Raw genomic sequence first — 22,580 nt, 5'->3', positions numbered from 1 at the left:
GAGCTCTCATGCCCTACTCCTCCTCCTCAGTTGCAGACCCCAATAGGAAAAAGCTTATTTAACTACTCTCAGGAGGAGTAAGGAAGAATTTCTCCTTTCCCAGCAGTAAGCTCAGCCAATAAGAAATTACCACAGCTGGACAGCTACATGCAGAAGAATGACACTGGACCACCTTCTTACACATACACAAAAATAAATTCAAAATAGATGAAAGACCAAAATATGAGACAGGGAACCATCAAAATCCTATAGAAAAACATAGGCAGCAACCTCTTTGACATCAGCCTTAGCAACTTCTTACTAGAAACATCTCCAGAGGTAAGAGAAACAAAAGCAAAAAAACAGAACTATTGGGACTTTATCAAGATAAAAAGCTTCTGCACAGCAAAGGAAACAATCAACATAACTTAAAGGCAACCTATGGAATGGGAGAAGATATTTGCAAATGACAGATCTGATAAAGGGTTATTATCCAAAATATGTAAAGAACTTCTAAAACTCAGCACCAAAAAACCAAATAACCCAATTAAAAATGGGCAGAAGATATGAGTCGACACTTTTCCAAAGAGGATATACAGATGGCCAACAGACATGTGAAAACATGCTCAACATCCCTTATCATCGGGGAAAGGTAAATCAAAGCTACAATGAGATAATCACCTCAAATCTGTCAGAATGGCTAAAATTAACAACACATGAAACAAGAGATATTGGTGAGGATATGGAGGAAGGGGAACATTTTTGCACTGTTTTTGGGAATGCAAACTGATACAGCCACTCTGGAAAACAGAATGGAAGTTCCTCAAAAAGTTAAAAATTGAACTATACTATGACCCCGCAATTGCACTACTAGGTATTTACCCAAAGGATACAAAAGTATTGATTTGAAGGAGCATATGCACCCCAATCTTTATTGCAGGATTATCGACAATAGCCAGATTATGGAAAGAGCCCAAACATCCATCAACAGATGAATGGATAAAGAAGATGTGAGATGATAGATAGATAGATAGATAGATAGATAGATAGATAGATAGATATAATGGAATATTACTCAGCCATCAAAAAGAATGAAATCTTGCCATTTGTGTTGATGTGGTTGGAGCTAGATGTATTATGCTAAGCGAAATAAGTCAGAGAAAGACAAATACCATATGATTTCACTCATATATGGAATTTAATAAATAAAACAGATGAACATAGGGGAAGGGAAGAACAACAAAAAAAAGATAGGGAGGCAAACCGTAAGAGACAACTGTGGAGAACAAACTGAGGGTTGCTGGAGGGGAGGTGGGTGGGGGAGGGGCTAAATGGGTGATGGGTATTAAGGAGGGCACTTGTGATGAGCACTTGGTATTATATGTAGGTGAAGAACCACTAAATTATACTCCTGAAACCAATATTACAGTATCTGTTAACTAACTAGAATTTTAATAAAAACTTAAAAAAGAATAAAGCAAATTACCAAAAAAAAATATTATTGGCATACTACTACTAATATTGTTCAAAAGATTTACCTTTAAAAAATAATAAAGTATTTATCAAAAATAAAAAATGGCTTTCTGCCCGTGGAAGCCGCCGAGTAAGCATCATTAAAGTCTCCCCTTCCATCGCCGTCATGTCTAAGGCAGAGTCTCCCAAAGAGCCTGAACAGCTGCAGAAGCTCTTCATCGGAGGTTTGAGCTTTGAAACAACCGATAAGAGTCTGAGGAGCCATTCTGAGCAATGGGGAACGCTTACGGACTGTGTGGTAATGAGAGATCCAACACCAAGCGCTCCAGAGACTTTGGGTTTGTCACGTATGCCACTGTGGAGGAGGGGGATGCAGCCACGAATGCAAGGCCACACAAGGTGGATGCAAGAGTTGTGGAACCAAAGAGGGCTGTCTCAAGAGAAGATTCTCAAAGACCTGGTGCCCATTTAACTGTGAAAAAGATTTTTGTTGGTGACATTGAAGAAGACAGTGAAGAACACCATCTAAGAGATTATTTTGAACAGTGTGGGGAAATTGAAGTGATTGAGACCATGACTGACCGAGGCAGTGGCAGAAAGAGAGATTTTGCTTTTGTAACGTTTGATGACCACGACTCTGTAGACAAGACTGTCATTCAAAAATACCATACTGTGAATGGCTGCAACTGTGAAGTAAGGAGAGCCCTCTCTAAGCAAGAAATGGTGAGTGCTTCATCCAGCCAAAGAGGTCAGAGTGGTTCTGGAAACTTCGGTGGTGGTCGTGGAGGTGGTTTTGGTGGGAATGACAATTTTGGTCATGGAGGGGACTTCAGTGGGTGAGGTGGCTTTGGCGGCAGTCGAGGTGGTGGTGGATATGGGGCAGTGGGGATGGCTGTAACGGATTTGGTAATGATGGAAGCAACTTTGGAGGTGGCAGAAGCTATAATGATTTTCGCAATTACAGCAATCAATCCTCAAATTTGGGACCCATGAAAGGAGGAAATTTTGGAGGCAGCAGCTCTGGCCTCTATGGTGGTGGAGGCCAATACTTTGTCAAACCATGAAACCAGGTGGCTATGGTGGTTCCAGCAGCAGCAGTAGCTACGGCAGTGGCAAAAGGTTTTCATTGCTGCCAGGAAACAAAGCTTAGCAGGAGAGGAGAGCCAGAGAAGTGACAGGGAAGCTACAGGTTACAACAGATTTGTGAACTCAGCCAAGAACAGTGGTGGCAGGGCCTAGCTGCTACAAAGAAGACATGTTTTAGACAATACTCGTGTACGGGCAAAAAACTCGAGGACTGTATTTGTGTCTAATTGTATAACAGGTTATTTTAGTTTCTGTTCTGTGGAAAGTGTAAAGCATTCCAACAAATGGTTTTAATGTAGATTTTTTTTTTGCACCCATGCTGTTGATTGCTAAATGTAATAGTCTGATCATGACGCTGAATAAATGTGTCTTTTTTTAATGTGCTGTGTAAAGTTAGTCTACTCTGAAGCCATCTTGGTATACTACCCCAACAGTGTGAAGTTAGAATTCCTTCAGGGTGATGCCAGGTTCCATTCGAAATTCATTTGCAACCTGCTTGGGCACAGAAGCCATTGTCTCCACAAACCTTGGTGTAGTTGAACTGACAGTTAATGTGTTGTGACCTTGGAGTTCACCATTAAAAGGGTCACCCAAGCAAAGTCCCGGAGTTTATTTGGTTATTAATATGATTGTTGGCACATCCTATGCAATATATCTAAATTGAATTATGGTATCAGATAAAATTATAGATGGGATTAAAGCTTGTGTATCATCCATTATCATGTGTAATCAATAAACGATTTAATATTCTCTTAAAAATAAATAAATAATAATAATAATAAAAAATAAATTACCATGACCTAGTCAGTGAGAAATCATTGATGCTGGCAGGCCAGGTCCAGGGACCCAGAGGGGATCCCGCAGGACCAGCCAAGAGGGTGTCTGGTTATATGCAGGATAAAATAAATTGTGAGCCAGCAGGAGGTGAAAGCAGAGTTTACTGAAGGTATAGAGAGAAAGCAGGTACAGACAGAGTGTCTGGGAGACTCAAAATGGAAGGGCGGGAGTCTTAGCCTGGTCTTTGCTTGGGGTCTAGAGTTTTTTAACTGAAAATCAGGGTCTGGTGTATGTGTCCTCTCAGGCCTCCAGGAACCGGTGTTATTCCTTGGAGCCGGGCGATCTTGGCATGGAGATTTTTAGTCTCAGTGGTTTGGAATATGCATATGAGGGCCTTGTCTGGTCATTCCCACCTGGTCCTTCCTTCAATGTTCAAAGAAATCATTAAATCCTTGCCCCTTACAAGCAGGACATACACTATGTGCATTCTGGGGCATGTATAAAGTGGGGGTGTAGGTCCTAGCAAGAATAGAAGCAGGAAAGGAGAAAAAAGTGGAGTCCTTTATGGAGTCCTTCAATATCCCCCTCTCACCACCACCACCCTAAACTATCACTTTCCTGCAATGACTTTTTTTTTTCTTCAAATTTTTATCTATCTATCTATCTATCTATCTATCTATCTATCTATCTATCTATCTATGTACCTACCTACCTACCTATCATCTATCTATAAAGAAGGAGGGCGAGGGGCAGAGGGAGAAGAAGAGAGAGAATCTTAAGCAGGCTCCACGCCTAGGGTGGAGCCTGACAGGGCTCGATCTCACAACCCTGAGATTATGATCTGAGCTGAAATCAAGAGTCGGACGATAAACTGATTGAGACACCCAGGCATCCCCAAATTTTTATTTAAATTCTAGTTACCTCTGATGACTTTTGTTCAAAGTGGCACTTCCCAGCGTCCTTCTTTTCTTTATAATATTCCCTTCCTTTGATCTCTTATGTGAAAAGGTTGAGGTCTGGGAGTGAATGGCCAAGAAAGAATTCTTGGGATGTGTTAGGTATAAAAAGGTAGTTTTATTAAAGCATAGGAACAGAACCCATGGCCAGACAGAGCTGAGCTGGGGGTTGAGAGTGGCCGATTATATACTTTCAGGTGGGAGGGAGTTAGGCACAGTGTAAGTCTCTAAGGAATCAGGAAGCAAGGTTTCCAGGACCTTGAGGAGCTAGATTTGTTAGGAAAAGGTCACCTACTACTATGTAGTAGAACCTCAGTCATGAGACCCTTCAGATGTAGATCAGCGGGCCATATGCTTGAAGGATGATTGCTAACATATATCTTGGGGGGTAGAGATAAAAGAAGCTTCCAAAGAAATTTTTATATGTCGAAGGAGGCTTGGAGGATCCTGGAGGTCAGGCTAATGTTAAGCTAAAGTATTAACGTCAAGGCAGTTGAGCTCCTAGAGGAAGGTCTCTCTGCGTAACCCAAGGACTTGTCAAAGGGCAATAAGTTGTAAGGAATCTTAATTTTTCTCTTTTGCCTTGTTCGCCACATGCATCTCCAGACTTGTCATAGCTTGCATGTCCCAAATTGCAATTTTTCTTCTATTTTTGAATGAACGCATTTTACTGGAGATTAACTGGCTCTTTCACTTTTACGGTGGACACTACCTCATCTCATCATAGATTTTCATGCAGGGTACGGCCTCCCACAGGGTTCATCCTGCCCCTACCTCATGGATGTTTTATGAGTTAGTTTTTTACTGTGTAGCAAAGCATCCCAAAGCTGGTGGCTTAAAACAACAGTCATTTATTATGATTCAAGGGTCTAGAGGTTGTCTGGGGGGTGGCTGGACTAGGGGCTCACTTGGGAGTACCTCTGCTCTACGTGCCTCCCACAGTCCCCAGTGACCAGTGAGGCGGCCCAGGCATGTTCTTACAGTGATGGAGAGGAGCGTAGATGAAAACAAATGGTTTCTGGAGGTGTGGGGACTGAATGGCATATGTAGGCTGGACCCTGAGTCAAGGGAGGAAATAAATATTTCATTGCTTTAGTGAAAGCTACTGTACAGTTATAGTGTAACCATGAGAGCCTTAATGTTTTCCTCCGCTTGACTAACCTTAAATTAGGTTTCTTCTTACTGAATCTTGGCCCCTGACCTCCCTTTTCTTAGGGTATTTACTTCGAAAAACTTTTTATTGTAAACCATTTCTCTGCCCCTCTGAGATGTAAATCTGTTTAAAAGTGTCTTGCTAGTTTTACGCCATAGGAATGTCATTCTCAGGAACCCTGGAACCATCTCTTTGAAATGTAACCATCAGCTTCCTCCCCTAACCCAGTTTCTGTGGGAGGAGGGAGGCTTTGCTCCAAGTTGTGAAACTCTCTCCCATCCTGGCCTCTGATCCTTCCCACCCCAGCCTTTAAAAACCCTCCAGGCTTTTATTTTAGTTATGTTACAGAATTTAGAAGAAAACTAATATTGCTTTTGAATTTCTAAAAAATTTGTATGGGAAACATAGTTATCAAACAAGACAAAAAGCTGTTTCAGTGCCAACATCACAAACTAACTTCTGAGGGTTGCTTTAGTAGTTTCTGGAGGGAAAACCACTGGACACTGTATGGGGTGGGCAGAGTACCTGGCCTCTCCCTGTACAGAATGAGAAACCACTGAACCTTCACAAGTAGAACAGAAACAACACAAATGTGGGCTTCGGACTTTTATCCCCCATCAAAATGCACACCTAAAGGGCTTATCTTCTTTGGAGATAACTTTGGGACAGAAGGAGCTCCAAAGGAATTTTCCCCTATGTGCTTTACACACTAAGGTGTAACTACACTTAATTGTTAGAAATTTACATTTCCCAGTCAAATTTGCATTTCAAGATGTATCAAGATCTTTAGTCAGGGGCTCCTGGGTGGCTCAGTTAGTTAAGCCTCTGCCTTGGACTCAGGTCATGATCTTGGGGTCCTGGGACAGAGCTCCAGGGCAGGTTCCCTGCTCAGTGGGGAGTCTGCTTCTCCCCCTTCCTCTGCCTCTCCCTGCTGCTTCTGCTCTCTCTCCCTCATTCTTTTCTGTCAAATAAATAAATAAAATCTTTTAAAAAAATCTTTAGTCAATGATTCTTAATGAGACAAACAAGCATTCCCTCAGGAATGTTCAGAATGTGTTTTCAGAGAAGAAATGCTCTCAAAACTATAAACAATGCAGTTTGTCCCGATATGTATAATACTGCCCCTCTTCATTCCCTTGGTCAACTTAATGTCTGATCCAGTGCCATCACAACTCAATGGATGAAAGGAAATGCCAAATTCCGATAGAAAACTTAGGCAAAAGTAAGGAGACAGAGGTAGGAAGGAAGGAAGGAAGGAAGGAAGGAAGGAAGGAAGGAAGGAAGGAAGGAAGGACGGGTGGGTGAATGGGGCATGGCAATCAGATACTGGGAACAGAATACCACACCACATATTAAACGTCAACCCCAAAAACATAATGGCAGGTGTGGGGCCGAGGTCCCCTGAAAAATGATTGTGTGATGATTGTGTGGCACAGTGTGATTGGCAAATTCATATATACGTGTGTGTGTGTGTGTGTGTGTGTGTGTGTGTGTATGAATATCACTACTTAGATTTTATATCTTTTTTTGAACTTGGTTCTTGAAAGCCTGATGTGGCTTAATTTTCATGTTAGTGTCTCCAGGGGACAACACAGTCATCCTCTGCCTTTACCTTCGCTTCCTTTAACATGTGTTTAAGGTGAATTATGGCCTCACTGTCTACTGCTCTTGATTATTTTGTCCAGTTCACCTTGGCTTATGCCTGGCTTTCCTTCTAAGTAAGCAGGCATTCGACTCCTCTCAATCAGTATTTTGTCATGAATCCAAAGAACTGAACTGAGGGACACCTGGGTGGCGCAGTCGTTAAGCATCTGCCTTCGGCTCAGGGCGTGATCCCGGTGTTCTGGGATGGAGCCCCACATCAGGCTCCTCTGCTAGGAGCCTGCTTCTTCCTCTCCCACTCCCCCTGCTTGTGTTCCCTCTCTCGCTGGCTGTCTCTATCTCTGTCGAATAAATAAATAAAATCTTTAAAAAAAAAAAAAAGCAAAAACAAAAAACCCCCCAAAGAACTGAACTGAGCACTGGGTGGTGATTTTCAGGCTGGCAAGACTGTCTTGAGAGGAGGTTGCTTTCCCCTGAGCTTAGTGGGAGTGACTGGCAGGAAGTTGGCCTCCTGCATATCTCCACTACTTAATTAAGGCAGAAAAAGGATTTGTGAATTTCAACACCACCTTCAACAACCTAATTAAAAAAAAAAAACAAAAAACTGCTACTTGTCAACTCTTGTACTGCAAAACATCCAGAAGAAAATCAATGGAAGATACACTGTTAAAGTCATTAAATAACATCAATCACCTCATCTTGATAGAAAGAAAACTCTGTGATTGTGAATTAGTGCTTTGCGATGATTTTGTAAACAAGAATAACTTTTTTTCCTCCAGCTGAGATATAATAAAACACTACTCTCAGTAAAAAGGCACAGAATAGAAGTGCTCAAGTTCAAGGAGAAGATGGACTTCAGAATCTGTTTCAGCAACTCACCGAAATCAGCAAGGATCCACTTGGTTTCTCTCTCTCTGCTCGGCCCTCATCAGTGTCAAATTATGCTAAGATTTGCTTTTTTGTTCTCATGATGGTTGCTTTCAGCTTCTGGAGCAACAGACTTCATTGTCCACATCCTGAGGTACTGCAAGATTCTTTACTATATCCTTTGAACAGAAATCTCTGGCTCCACCTGCTTGGTGGACCTCAGTGACCACCCTGAGCCAATCCTTGTGGGTGGTGATTGCTGTGCACTGAGAGACACAGGCCTTGGGTGTTAGCTCTTCCCCCACACAACAATAGTAAGGTCGAAGGGATCTTGCTAAGTGGATAGGCCCCTCTAGGTCCACTCTCAGGACAAAGCGGCAGAATCAGTCCTGTGTGTTCCTGGGTAGGAATCCAAGCAGAGCAAGACTGCTGAGACGTGGCTGCGAGTCCGGGGACTCCACGGGTGTCCTGTTAGGGCTCTATTTGTTTTGTTACTCATTTTCTTGACTTTCCCCATTTCTGGATGGTAATTAATGACTGGAAAATCCAAAACAGAAAAAAATCCCAAAAAGAAAAATTTGTCTTAGCAGATAGATTTATCACCATTGTAACTGGCAGTTTATTTTCATTAGTTCCAATAAATGTTTAAAACAGGAGTCAAATAGAGAAAAAGATAAGTGAGAAGAGATTAACCTCCACACACAGTGCAATCTTAAATTCTCATTATGCTATATATTTATATATACATATACATAACATGCATATATATAAATTCTAGTTAAATAGTCCATTTATACCTAATTAATTAATTAGATTTTATTTATTTGAGAGAGAGAGAGAACATGAGCAGGGGCAGAGGGAGAGAGACAAGCAGACTTCCCGCTGAGCAGGGATCCTGCCTGATGCAGGGCTTGATCCCAGGACCCCGGGATCACGGCCTGAGCCGAAGGCAGATGTTTAACCACTGAACCACCCAGGTGCCCCTAAACTTAATTTTTATACAGTAAATTATACTTTAACCTTACCATTTATTAATGATACATTTGCATTATTTGCTTTTTTAAAAAACACTAGCTTTGCTAGTTTTACTCTGATCTTCCAAACAATAGGAATGAAATGATAATACTAATTACTCATGATACGTCAGAACAATCTGAAACTTTATTAGGATGTTTACCCATTAAAAATTTAAACAGATCACTTTTTAGGAGGCAAAATATGTATACCCTGTGTTAAGTATGTATTGGTAAATGCATGCACATTTCCATTTTTTTCATAATTGGACTTCCATCTTTAATTTCACAGCAACTGATTGCAAATGATTCCAGGAATGAACTTGGTAAGTACAGGCAGTTCTAGGAACACGCAGAGGACTGATTAAGTTGAGAAATAGAAGAGTTTCTATCTCTCTGTAAGATGTTTGTGATTGATTTGGAAGCTTCTGGATATAGCAAGAAAACATGCTTTGGAAGTCTAGAAAATAATTGCCATAATTAGGTGGCAAATGCATAATGTTTCATAACCTGGGAATCTACTACCTGCCTTACCAGAATTAAAAGTATTTTATTTAATTTTTTTAAATATTTATTTATTTATTTCAGAGAGAGAGAGTTGAGGGGCGAGGGGCAGAGGAAGGAAAGAGAGAAACCCAAGGAGACTCCTTGCTGAATGCAGAGCCCTATATGGGGCTTGATCCCATGACCCTGAGACCAACACCTGAGTCAAAATCAAGAGTTGGATGCTTAACCGACAGCTATCCAGGTGCCCCCAGAATTAAAAGTATTTTAAATGGTAAAGATAAAGTAAATATAATTATGCCACATAGACCTTTTTTTAAGGTATGTTGGCTAAAGTTTTTAATCATAAAAATAGTTTTGAATCCCAGCAGTAATAATTATTAGCTACATGCGTTTGAGAAATATACTTAACCTCCCTGAGCTTCTATTTCCTCCACTACAAACTATAGTAAGATCTACTCCACAGCATTGCCGGGAGAATTAAATAACATAATGTGTCTCAGCCTCTCAGTGCTGGCCTGAAATATCATAGATGTGCAAAGAAATGGCAATTTCTCTTTTAATTTATTAAATAAAAACAGATACTCAGAAGACTTTTGCTATACAGTCAGAAATAAGACAAAATGGCCATGGGAAATCTATATCCCAAATTTCTTTTGAACATTAAAAATCAATTCAGTTGCACACACATACACACATATGCATGTATATATGGAGATATATATACATAAGAATGTATGTATGTATAAGAATATTTATACATATATTCTTTAGGGCCGTATGAATCTAGAGATTTGAAAAGTGATAAGAAAAAGCACTTTCCATCAAGGACATCACACTCTCACTTGGAAGCTACACTGCAGGTACAGACTTGGGAGAGATCAATTCTAACTGAACAATTGTAATTTGATACATTTTTTTTTGAACAACATAAAGCCAGGTAGTTGAAAGATTTTTGTGATTGATCCATTCTTGTGCTGAAGACTGTTTTATTTACTGACAGAACCAAATATAGTGGGGCAGTACATTCTAAGTAAGAGTTTCAGGGAATCTTATTCTTTGCGTAGGGTTATTTGTAGATATTTGACTGCATTTGCTGTTCGAAAGTGAAAATAGAAAGCTTTTTAAATAAAAGCTTTTAAACTAGAAAATCAAGAACACAGGAGAAGGATTTGTGTTCCCATGAATCTAGCCTCAGTCTCAGCCTCATAAATATTATAACAAAACATTCATAATATTAATTAATTAATTAATTAATGCTAGTTGTGCTTGGATGCTGGAGTTCAAGTTAACTGGGATGTTATGGGGTATCTTATGCTGGTGCCAACAGGCATGAGAAACTGTATGTTGTTCATTGAAGCCTAATGGATAGCTGTATCTGTTGCATACAATTCTATTGGACATATTTTTGGTAAATTACTTAGTAACTCTGCTACTGAATATGTACATGGTTTATACTTTTTTGCTACTACAATAACACCGCAGTGAATATCCTTATTCTTTTTATTTTTTAAATTTCTTAAAGGACTTATCTATTCATTTAGAGAGAGCGAGAGAGCATGAGTAAGCAGGGAGAGAGGGAGAGGCAGAAAATCCACAAGCAGACTCCATGCTGAGCGCAGAGCCCAACAGGGGGCTGCATCTCACAATACTGAGATCATGACCAGAACTGAAACAGAGTCGGACGCTTAACCAACTAAGCACTCAGGTGCCCCTGAATATCCTTATTTATATGAGTTCACACATGTAGGGATATTTATAAGGAGTGGTCTTTAGAGGTCAGTGCACTGTGCATTTCTGAAATGCACATTGACAAATTCTCCTACATAGTTTCTTCACCAATGTATACAACAACATTGGTGAGAACACCTATTTCCCTAGTTCCTTTTCACCAACACTTTATTTACCAAAGTTTATGATCTGTAGATAAATCATACTTTGTGTGTGTGTATGTGTTCTATGTATAACAGCATAGAATTCCTTTAATAGGATTTTTATTTAGGATTTCTACAATTTTATTTTAGGATTTTAGTAGTTTGTTCTCAATATGTTATTTATCTCTCATTTTATTTGCTTACATTCTTCTGTAGGGGCAAGCAGTTATAAAGATTTTATGTTTTATAAAATATGTTTAGGATCTTTCTCTCTTTTCCTATCATCCTGAATATAAGTAGGGCTTTCTATTCCCTGAACACATAGAAAAATTTGCCTATGAAATTCTTAGAACATTGTGTTTTATTTATATTAGATTTTGACTATTCCTCTTTCTTTAATCGTACAAATGAAGCCTCATTGCTTTCACATATGATTCAAAAAAACAACTTTACTTTTGTCTGTGTTTTACATGGGGATTCTATATGGGCACTAATTTTAATTAGAGTCCTCTTCTGAAAATAAATGGTTGGAATTCACTGATCAGTTTTATTCATTCCTTTACAAATAAAGAAACTGATGAAAAGTGGTCAGTGTGTTGGTAGAGAAGGAGATCTGACAGTGTGATTACTTTGAAACCCTGATCATATTATTGTGATGTTCTCTTCCTTTAATTTGCATTCCTCTGACTTTACTGGTTTGTAAGCACAATGGGAATGGCATCTATCAGAAATATTTCCTGAGATGCCAAAGATTACAGCATGTCATAAGGAAGCCTAATGTTACTAACATAGTAAATATTTATGATCTCATCCCAATTATCTTGTTTGGGATAGTTGGGATAGCAACTATCTTGCTAACCCATTCTAGAGTCATCCAAGGGAAGGAAAGAGCCTCATCCACATAATGAATTCCCAACCCCTAACCCTGCCTAATCTTACACTGGTTTTCTCGATCTGTTATTAAGTATGATGATGGACAGTAGCAATGATTGTGTTGTCCTTTGTGTCAATCCGGGTTCACATTCCATGTGTAAAGATAACCTTGTCCTCAACACTGGCAAAATAATATTACCTTAGGCTCAACAACAACATTACCAGGGAGCTCATAAAACATTTTCTGCAAATCTAGAGACCCTGCTCTGGAAGGCGGGCACCATGTGTTCCACCAGCTTCATTAGGGTGTCTGCACTGACTGTCCGACCTTCTGGTGGTCCCTTTTCCTGAGCTTCAAAAAGTAAAGAAAAATCTTGTAAAAAAGCATGATTTTAATGACAAATAATATACATATTACATATTTTATATATTACTTACATGTTACCTTTTATATATTCATATATTTGTGTACATATATTATTTATATATGATATGATATAATGTGAAAAGGCTCCTAAGTGTTTCTATGGTCATGATTTCTTTTTTTCTCCACTTTAGAGATAAAGTGAGACACAGGGTTTAGTAGGTGCTACTTAGTATAATAATATACATTTCTTCGACCTCTAGTCAGTAGTTCTTAGTCCATAATAATTTCATTGTCATTACTGAGCTTTTACGCAAATGTAAGAAAGTATTAGTTACATTTATATTCAACAACAGCTAGGAAAATTCTTTCCCTTTTGACAGTTCCATCCGTTCTACAGCAAGATCAGCTAAAAGAATAGCAAGGATGGATCAGATATGATTCGGCTATAGGTATAAATACCTGTACCTTCAAAGACTCATTCCAGAGTATGACACTATATTTCTGGATATTTAATACATGCAAATTAATATTAGTATTATGTGTCATTATTTATTTTTATATTTTTAAGATTTTATGCACTGAGAGAGAGAGAGAGAACAAGCAGGGTGAGTGGGAGAAGGAGAAGCAGGCTCCCTACTGAGCAGGGAGCCTGACACCACATGGGGCTCCATTCCAGGACCCTGGGATCATGACCTGAGCTGAAGGCAGCCGCTTAACCACCTGAGCCACCCAGACGCCCCTATGTGTCATTATTTAATGCTGAAATTATTGTCTTGGAGGTTGTGAATCTAGTCAGACATGAAAAACAAACTCTGTCTTTTCCTTAAATTTTAGTACACCTGATCTGCACTTCGTGAGTTAATAATGTAATGACGCCCGAGAATACTAACTGATATTTTTCAGTGGAGGGATTTAAAATAATAATAAAAAGATTTACTCTCAGTTAAATTTATCTAGTTGATATGACTTTAAAAACTGAGTTTCGAAGTGTTTTGCAGCTTAGTATAATCTTTGTGGGAACCTGTTTCTGTCTGCGATTGTTTCGTGATGTCGCTGTGGAGGATTTGTTTAAGGGACAGGTACTTAATGGCCTGCAGTATCAGATGATTGCGAGTAGACGGATGTTAGTATACAAAAATGAGAAAGCCCTACAAAAAAATACGTCCTCTTCTCTTATCCCTTGTATCTACTATGCTGAAAATGATATTATTGTTATTTGTATAAGGTATCTTTCTATCCCTTTTATTTCTAGTAGGAGCTTTCCTTCTGCAAAGTTCACAACTAAGAGCAACCATTGCAGGTGATGTGGGAAACAAAGGCAAAGGAAAAAATTAAATTTCCTTACTACTTACAGCCCATTCACAAGTCCCTGAAACAGAGTGACGTTCCTCTAGGAACTCAGCTACCTTGATGTTAATACTTTGCTAAGGGCAAAAGGCAATCTTAGCTTAACATTATCCTAAACCCCCAGGATCCTCTTAGTCTACTTTAATATATAAAAATCCGTCGGGAACTTTCTATCTCTACCCTCTGGGATATATGTTGGCAATCATCCTCCAAGCATATGACCCACCGATATACCTCCGAAGAATTTCATGACTGAAGTTTTCTTAGACGGTAATAAATGATCTTTTCCTAACAATAGTTAGCTCCCTCAAGATCCTGGAAACCTTGTTTGCAAAATTCCATAGAGACTTACCCCATCCCTAACCCCCTTTCAACTTGAAAGTATGTAATGGGCCACGCCTCATCATTGCAGCTTTCTGCCCATGGGTCCTGGCTCCGTCCTTTAATAAAACTACCTTTTTGCACTGCAGACATCTCAAGAATTCTTTCTTGGTTGTTGGCTTCAAACCCCAACACTTCAAACCTCATCACAGGCACTATGGGATTCCACCTTATCTACTTTAACTCAGTGTAATTAGTAGGAACACAATGAGTGAAGAAATCTTGGACTTCTAAGACACAATAAGCCTGGAAGCCCAATGCTGTACCACTCTGCTGTTAGTTTATGATGTGGACATGTTGGGGTCATACTCTATGGGTTTGCTTCTATTTATTTTTGTTCTCTCTTTTAGCACTGCACATTAAATATGAAAAAAAATGGAGAGATAATTTGAGAACTACTGAGATAGTATTTAAGTTTGAAGAGTCACATGAAATCCTACCTATCTTAATCCAATCAGAAATTGAGATCAGTGGAAGGTAGGCTTTCCTGCTTATGAGGGCAGGTCTAATCTGGCTAAATATTCAGGCCATCCTGCTGGATCCTAAAATTTCAGTAATTTTTCCGTAAGTGCATTCATGTTTCTCCACTGAGTGGAGATCACTTCATACCAATCTGGAACTGAGCTCAGGGTGAGCGGCTTTCTGTGTGAGATTCTACGTCTGGTTTGCCCCTGTTCCTAGGGTACAGGCTTCTAAGACTTCTAACAGAGAGGCTGATATATCACCAGGGCCCCTCCCCTGAAGTCCTAAGCTCAAATATTTGTATCCTCAATGCACTGAATTTCTGCATTCCAGAGATTTTCAAATTAGCACTATAGTCTTCCACCCAAGGTACGTTAGGAATGCAGAAAATGAAGCATCAATCATTGGCTGTGTTCCTCAGGCCCTGTAAGCCTCCAATTTTGTCATGCCCACCCAGCAAAACTGCTAACATCTTGCTATTTCGCTTGTTTTCTACCAGTATTCCTCTGCTTGCATAAAGCCTAGATTCTTGGCCTCCAGTTGAAGCTCAGACTCAAAATCAACAAATGCCCCCAGAGAAAAGCAACCTCAGAAGGACACTTGACCTCCCAAGCTCCTCTTCTCTCTGGAAACTTGGCCTCTGCAGCATTCTGAACATCATCATTAAACAACTGATTGAGTCTCCCTTCTCATGGACAACTTAAAAAACAGGACAAGATCTTTGCCCTTCCAAACACTGTTTGATCAGGTGAGCAACACCTGCCTGCCCCTCTAAACCTTTGCTAGTCTTTCCCAGTCTCACCTCCTTACGGGTTAACAAGTGGGTTCTACTGGCAGATCAAACTTCTCTCCTCTCCCCTTCCCTCCGCATCATCTAGAGAAGCGGGAATCAATGGTGCCCCTGGGCTGGGTGCGCCGCGCATAGACCGCATCGCCGGGCCCTCGCTGGTCCCCCCTCCCGCTCCCCATGCTGCCTCCAGCGCCAGTGACAACGCGCCCTCCAGGCTCGGGAGCCTCGGCGCTGGACGGTCCTGGGCAAGACTCGCCTCTCGGGACAGCACCTCGGCTCGCCTGTCCGTCCGTCCATCTCTGTCTGCCCACCGCAGGAGAGGGCTGGCAGTGGCCAGGGACAGAGCCGGGCCCCGCGGAGCGACAGGACACGGAGGAAAAGGGAGAGCGAAGGCAGCGAGGGAAGGAGGACCCCGGCAGGCAACAGCATGCGGTTCAAGGCTGGCGCTGGGCTTCAGCACCAGATGCGTCCGGGAGCCTGAGTGACCGGAGCCGAGGGGCGCTCCCGGTGGGTTGGTCCTACTGCAGGTCACTTGTGAGGGCCAAGGACAGATATTTCAGCTGTTTGCATCTCCCAGCCAAGAATCGGACCCTTGGGAAAACTGAGCCCATTTTATTTGTCCCAGCCTCTTATGGGAAAAGTCAGTACTTCTGCCAGCGAAGGAACAAAACTTTCTCTTTCAATGACAGGTGGCCCACCAGCCCTAGGAGTAGAGAGCAGATAACATATGAAACAAATAAAATAAATGGGGAGACAAAGAGGGAATTGTCACCAGGCATCGTTCTCACAATAGAACTGTCTCCTTAGTCACGGAGAACCCTCCACCCCACCCCAGGCTCCACGCGGCAGTCAAGTATAGTCCTGAAAGAACCATATAAACCCTTTTGGACTGGGGGGGGATGCTGAGGCCAAAGAGTGGTGTAGACCCTGGTACTGACTGTTTTAAAGTCTCTGGTTGGTGAGGGAAAGTAAACATTTCCATTTCAGTGTCTTCTGAGCTGGGATCACTAAATAGCATACAGGCAATTAAGAGTTTGAAGACAGTTTCAGAGCATTGGTGCAGATGTTTACATTCAGAAACAATCAAAATACTGATTTTTCCCCCATTGGTAGAGATGAAAGTTTTTGAAGAATAATGTATCTATAATGCAATGCACAGATTGTAAGTATATGAGTATTTGCGTTTTGACAAGTAAATACACCAAATAAATACTAATCCAGTCAAGATACAGAGCATGGAAATCCCCTCCAGAAAATCCCCTACTTACCTTTAAAGTTAACTGAAAAAAAAAAAAAAATCATTTCTGCTCTTTATCACAGTAGATTCGCTTTGCCTGCTCTGGAACTTCATGTAAATTACATCATGCAGTAAGTCCTCTTTAATGTCTGGTATCTTTCTTTAACACGTTTTTAGATTTATCCATGCTGCTGCATAAATCAGTAAGTCACTCACTCCTTTTTATCACTGAGTTAGTAGTCCACTGTATCAGTACACAACAAGTTATGTATTCACCCATTGATAGACATTTGGTTGTTTCTAGCTGTTGGCTGTTATAAATAAAGTTGCTATGAATACTTTTGTAAAAGTTTTTTGTGAACTCAGGTTTTCAATTACTTTGTATAAATATGTATGAGTTCAATTCCTCAGTTGTAGGGTAGGTTCATGTGTAATTTTATTAGAAACTATCAAACTGTTTTCCAATGGTTCTAATAGTTCACATTCCAGTTCAAATTGTTCCATATCCTCTACAGTGTGATATTGCTCCCTTCCCCCCACCTCTTTTTACTTTTAGCATTTATATTAACTGCAAGGTGGAATATTACTGTGGTTTTATTTTGCATTACCATGATGATTAGTGATGTTGAAGACCTATCATGTTTATTGTTTATGCTTATATTTTCCTTTCGAAGTGTACTTCCAAATTCCCCCCCCATTTTTATTGCACTCTTTGTCTTTTATTATTGAATAGTGGGAGTTCTTTATATATTTTGGATAACGTCATTTATTAGCTACATGATTTTTGAATATTTTGAATAATATAAGCAATTTCTTAATGCATTTCAAAGAACAGAAGTTTTTAATTTTGATTAAGCCCAATTTATTTTTTTTTAATGTTTACTGCTATTTGTGCCTTTTCCAAAAATTCCTATGTACTGCAAGTCACAGAGATATCCTTTTATGTTTTCTTTTGGAAGATTTATCGACTTAGTATTTACTTTTAGGTGTATGTAACCCAATTCAAATTACTTTCTATGGATGATTTTATGTAGGGGTCCATGGTTTTCTTTTTCTGTATGTCGAATCAGATTGTCTCATCAGCATTTGCTGAAAAAAATGAACATTTTCCCATTGAGTTAGTTTTAACTATTTCTTTGAAAATTAATTAGAATATTTCTTTGGGCATATTTCTGGAATATCAATTATGTTCTACTGATATATTTGTTATTCTTCATGGCAATGCCTCAACTTGTCTTGATTAATAAAGATTTAGCGTAACTTTTGAGATCACAAAATAGAAATCCTCCAACTTGGCTCTTCCTTTTCAAGACGACCAGTCTGGTTTTGTATCTCCATATAAATTTTAGAATCAACTCCATTTCCTACAAAATATAATTCTTGGATTTTGATTTGGATGGTATATAATATATACATAAAGTTGGGGGGATTGACAATTTAACATTTCTGAATCTTCTAATCAATAATTACACAATGATTAACAATTTTCCCAATAAATAAGAAAGGCTACTTTTATATTTTATCACAATTTATTTTGTACATTGATTTAATTAGCCAGAAACCACTAAAAGCACTAAAAGTTAAGAAAAATTAAGAAAAAAGTCTAAAACATAAATGTTAAAAAATTATGGAATGAAAATTTAAGAACAGTAGTATAATAGAAATTGTGTGAGTAGAAACTTTAACCTCTGTAATTGCCACATCCTGTCCCTGACATTTTAGGACCTAAAATTTCATGATTATGGCATAGTGTTTCTTTCATATTCTCCCTTTCAATTTTCTAAAGTCCCACTGTTGGGCTTGGATAAGTCTCAACTTAGGGAACCTGTGACAGATGAGAAGGCAAAACCACATGTAAAGGTGATGAGCATCTGGAAAAGGTCAGGCTTACGTGGTAGTGGAAGTGTGCTGATCCAGGAAATAAATGAGTGTCAAAGACCCATTTCATCTACTTTGTGATTTTGTCAACTATCAGCTTTGACTTTATGAACTGACTAGACCCCAGATACATTATGGATACATTTTCCCAACATCATGTTTTATAAGTTTTCTTATGAGCACAACTGTCAAGCAGATACTATTTGTATTTCATAATTCAACTATATTCAATAAATGCTGAAGCAAATAAATAAAAACTAAAACAACCATGTTGATAATTTTCAGTTGTCTAATATGGAGATTGTTTTAATGGATTCTTATAAGTCTGTTACAATGAAAAAAAAAGGAAAACTGAAGTTGGTTGATTTATTTATTTAAAACCTTTCAGTTCCATTTGTTGTTGGTCACTTCAGATTGTCAGTAGGAAATTGAAACCATATTCAGGAAAAATAAAAGACCCTGGATTGTGGCACCAAGCATTTGTATATAATTTAAGGTTAGAAGGAGAAAACCTGGAACAGTGTTTCCAATCTGGATGACGAGAATCACATAGAAAGCTCTAAAGATAAATACACTTACCTAGGTGTCACCAATGACTTAAAAAAACCATACATTTCAGGGTGCCTGGGTGGCTCAGCTGGTTAAGCATCTGACTCTTGGTTTTGGCTCAGGTCATGATCTCAGGGTCATAAGATCGAGCCCCATGTCTGGCTCCATGCTCAGTGTGGAGTCTGCTTGAGATTCTTTCTCCCTCTTCTCCCTTCCCTTCTGTTCCTCAACCCCCCCCCCACATGCACTCTCTTTCTCTCTCTCTCTCTCTAAAATAAATTTTAAAAATATTTTAAAAAATATATGAATTTCATTTGTAGAGCTCAACAATATATATGTTTTAAGATTATCCTTATTTGGTGGTTATTATACTAAGTTAGTTTGGGGAACAAATATTTGGGAACGAATTTTATCTCAACTGATATGTACACTCTGTGTCATAAACTATTCATGATTATACATGATTACACACACACACCCAAATACACACATACTATTACAATGGCAAATGTTGGATGACAAAATCCAACTGCAACTACTAAGAAGTAAGGGCAGAGCATCCTGTTAAGCCATCAAAAAGCAAACATGTTTCCTAGAACATAAAATAATATTTTTCTGCTAGTATGTGCGAGTGTGACACGCAGAGCAAAGAATTCTACACAGACACAAGCTGAAGGTCAGCAAAGTAAATAATGTGATGTTTTCACAGACATTAGGAGACATCATTCTACTATAAGTATTGACTGCATTGCCATTATGGCTGACTTATTTAATGTTGTTTATGAGGGCTTTGATAGGGACTGCACTGAATCAATAAATCAATTTGGGAAGAACTGATACCTTGACAATACTGAGCATTCCTATTCATGAGCATGGATTATCTCTCCACTTATTTAGTTCTTTGACATTATTCATCAGAGATTTGTAGCTTTCCTCCTGCAGATTTTGTACATATTTTGACAAATTTTTACCTAAGTATTTCATTTTTTATGCTAATGTAAATAATATTGTTTTTAATTCCCAACTCTCTCTTTTCATTGCTGGTATACAGGAAAGTGATGGACTTGTATATTAATTTTGGATTCTGTATCCTTGCTATAATTGCTTATTAGTTCCAGGAGATTTTTTTTACTGATTCTTTCAGATTTTCTAACAGATGATCATGTCATCTGTAAACAAAGACAGTTTTATGTCCTTTCAAATCTGTATACCTTTTATTTCCTATTCTTGTCTTATCGCATTACCTAGAATTTCCAGTATTATATTGAAATAGGGTAGTCAGCTGGAGAAATCCTTGCCTTGTCTTGTTCCTAATCTTAGGAGTAAAGCTTTGAGTTTCTCACCATTAAGTATCACATTAACTGTAGGTTTTTGTAGATATTCTTTATCAAGCTGAGAAGGTTACCTGATTATGAACATTTAATTTCTTCCAGTGTACACCTTGAAGGGTTTGTTATTGGTAGGCATTTTTTGGTCATAAGGTGTTGATCTGGTACGTTGTCCTTCATCTTATGTGACAGAACACTGAGGTCTTGAATGTTTGAGACCTGTCCAAGGCCAAAGAGGGAAACCAAAACTAAAACCCAGAACTTTCCATTAAGTTTTTTGATCTATCATGTGACCACTCTCCATGATATATCTCTCCATGATATGGTAATCAACCAACATGTATACAGCTGGTAACTACAATGTATCCAGAACTGTTCCCTGAGTAGTTCTAAAAACTAATTATCTAACTATATGGAAAAATTGGATAGAACAAAGTTAGAGGTTAATTTCCATTTGTTGGCTCGAATTCAGGTGATCCATGAAGCTTGAACTGCCCCAAAATAATTCTAGGTCATTTTAGAAACCAAAAACAGAGGCAAGAATAAACTCTCACCATTAAAATTGTTTTTCTTCCAAGAATGCAGCTATAATGGTTCTTATTGACTTTTTAGTTGGAGTTTAAAATTATATTTTTGGTGTATTTCAGAGCTATTCACTGAAATTATTTCTTGTGACAACAGTTCACAAATATTTGCTTATATCCCTGACCTAGGAAATTCATGCTGCCAATTTGTGGGATTGCTCAACAGGCAGGCTGCTATCTGGCAAACATTATGGAATAATCCTTGAATAAATAAAGAATAAATACATCCTTGCTCAACTTTAATACAGGGTTAATTTTTGTGTGTATATGTATATGTCTCTTTAGGCAGAGAGATAGTGCTGTAAAAAACGGAAGAGGTGAAAGGACTGGATCTTTTAACAACTTGGCAAGGCTGTAAACCTAGGCGGTTTTGGTCAGAATAATATATGGTGGCATGAACCATGTGAATTTTTCCCTTCCCCACCCTATGATCTTCATTAAACCTTGGTGTTATGTTTGTGAATGTGTTATTTTACATGGCAAAAGAGACTTTACTAATGGAATTAATGTTGGTAATCAGGCAGCTTTAAGAAAAGGAGATTTTCTTGGAATATTCAAGTAGGACCAGTGTAATCACATGGGCCTTAACAAGTGCAAGAAGTTGGAACGATGTAATAGAAGAGATGTGAAAGAAGAGATGCCTCAGAAAGATAAGGAAGAAAAGAGCCAGAGAGATGAGAGATGTGAGATGTGAAGGAATATTATCTAGCGTTACTAGTTCTGAAGGGTTCCATGAGCCTGGGAATGTGTGCAGACTCTAGAAACTGGGAAGGCTTTCCACTGACATCCAGTTAGGAAATAGGGACCTAAGTCCTACAACCACTTGAAACTGAATTCTGGCAATAAATTGAAATAAGCCTGGAAAAAATATTGCTCCTTAGAGACTTCAGAAGGAAATGAAGTTCTGCCAACACCTTTATTTCAACCCAGTAAAGTCCAGAACAGAAAACCAGGTGAGCCATACTGTGCCAACTTGCAATATAGACAACTATGAGATGATGAGTTTGTGTTGCTGTAGGCCATTCAATTTGAGGTAATTTGTTAAAGCAACAATAGAAAATTCATACAGACCTCATTAATTCCTTTTTACAAACTAAATATTTCAAATGTTAGAGAAATTTATCAAACTACAGCCCATGGGTCAAATCCAGACTACTGCTTGTTTTTGTATAACATGAGAGCTATGAATGATTTTACATTTTTAAGTGGGTAAAAAAAAAATTAAAAATCCTTTGCAGAACATTAAATTACATGAAATTCAAGTTTATGTATCTATAAATGAAGTTTTATTAAAACACAGTCATTTTCATTTATGTGTAGTCTATGACTATCTTCTTGATACCATGGAAGAGTTAAGAAGTTGTGACAGAGACCACAATGGCCCACAAAATCTAAAATTCCATGAAAGAGGTTTGTTGCTATTATTTGCCATTTCCTCCAGTATTCCTTTTGAGTCCTTAATGTTTCATGAAGGAAAGTGCATATAATGGGATAGAAATC

At 38.8% G+C, this 22,580-nt stretch overlaps 1 pseudogene; it reads left to right on the top strand.

The window, feature by feature from the left end:
• The first annotated feature begins 1,580 nt into the window (after window positions 1–1,580).
• LOC123799526 (heterogeneous nuclear ribonucleoprotein A1-like) lies at window positions 1,581–3,288 on the top strand (annotated as a pseudogene).
• The last annotated feature ends 19,292 nt before the right edge of the window (window positions 3,289–22,580 follow it).

The sequence above is a fragment of the Ursus americanus genome, chromosome 24 (genome assembly GCF_024610735.1).
Source record: "Ursus americanus isolate L20-20 chromosome 24, mUrsAme1.1.p, whole genome shotgun sequence".
NCBI lineage: Eukaryota > Metazoa > Chordata > Mammalia > Carnivora > Ursidae > Ursus > Ursus americanus.
The sequence above is the reverse complement of the archived record's forward strand: the minus strand, read 5'-3'. Positions and strand labels throughout refer to the sequence as shown.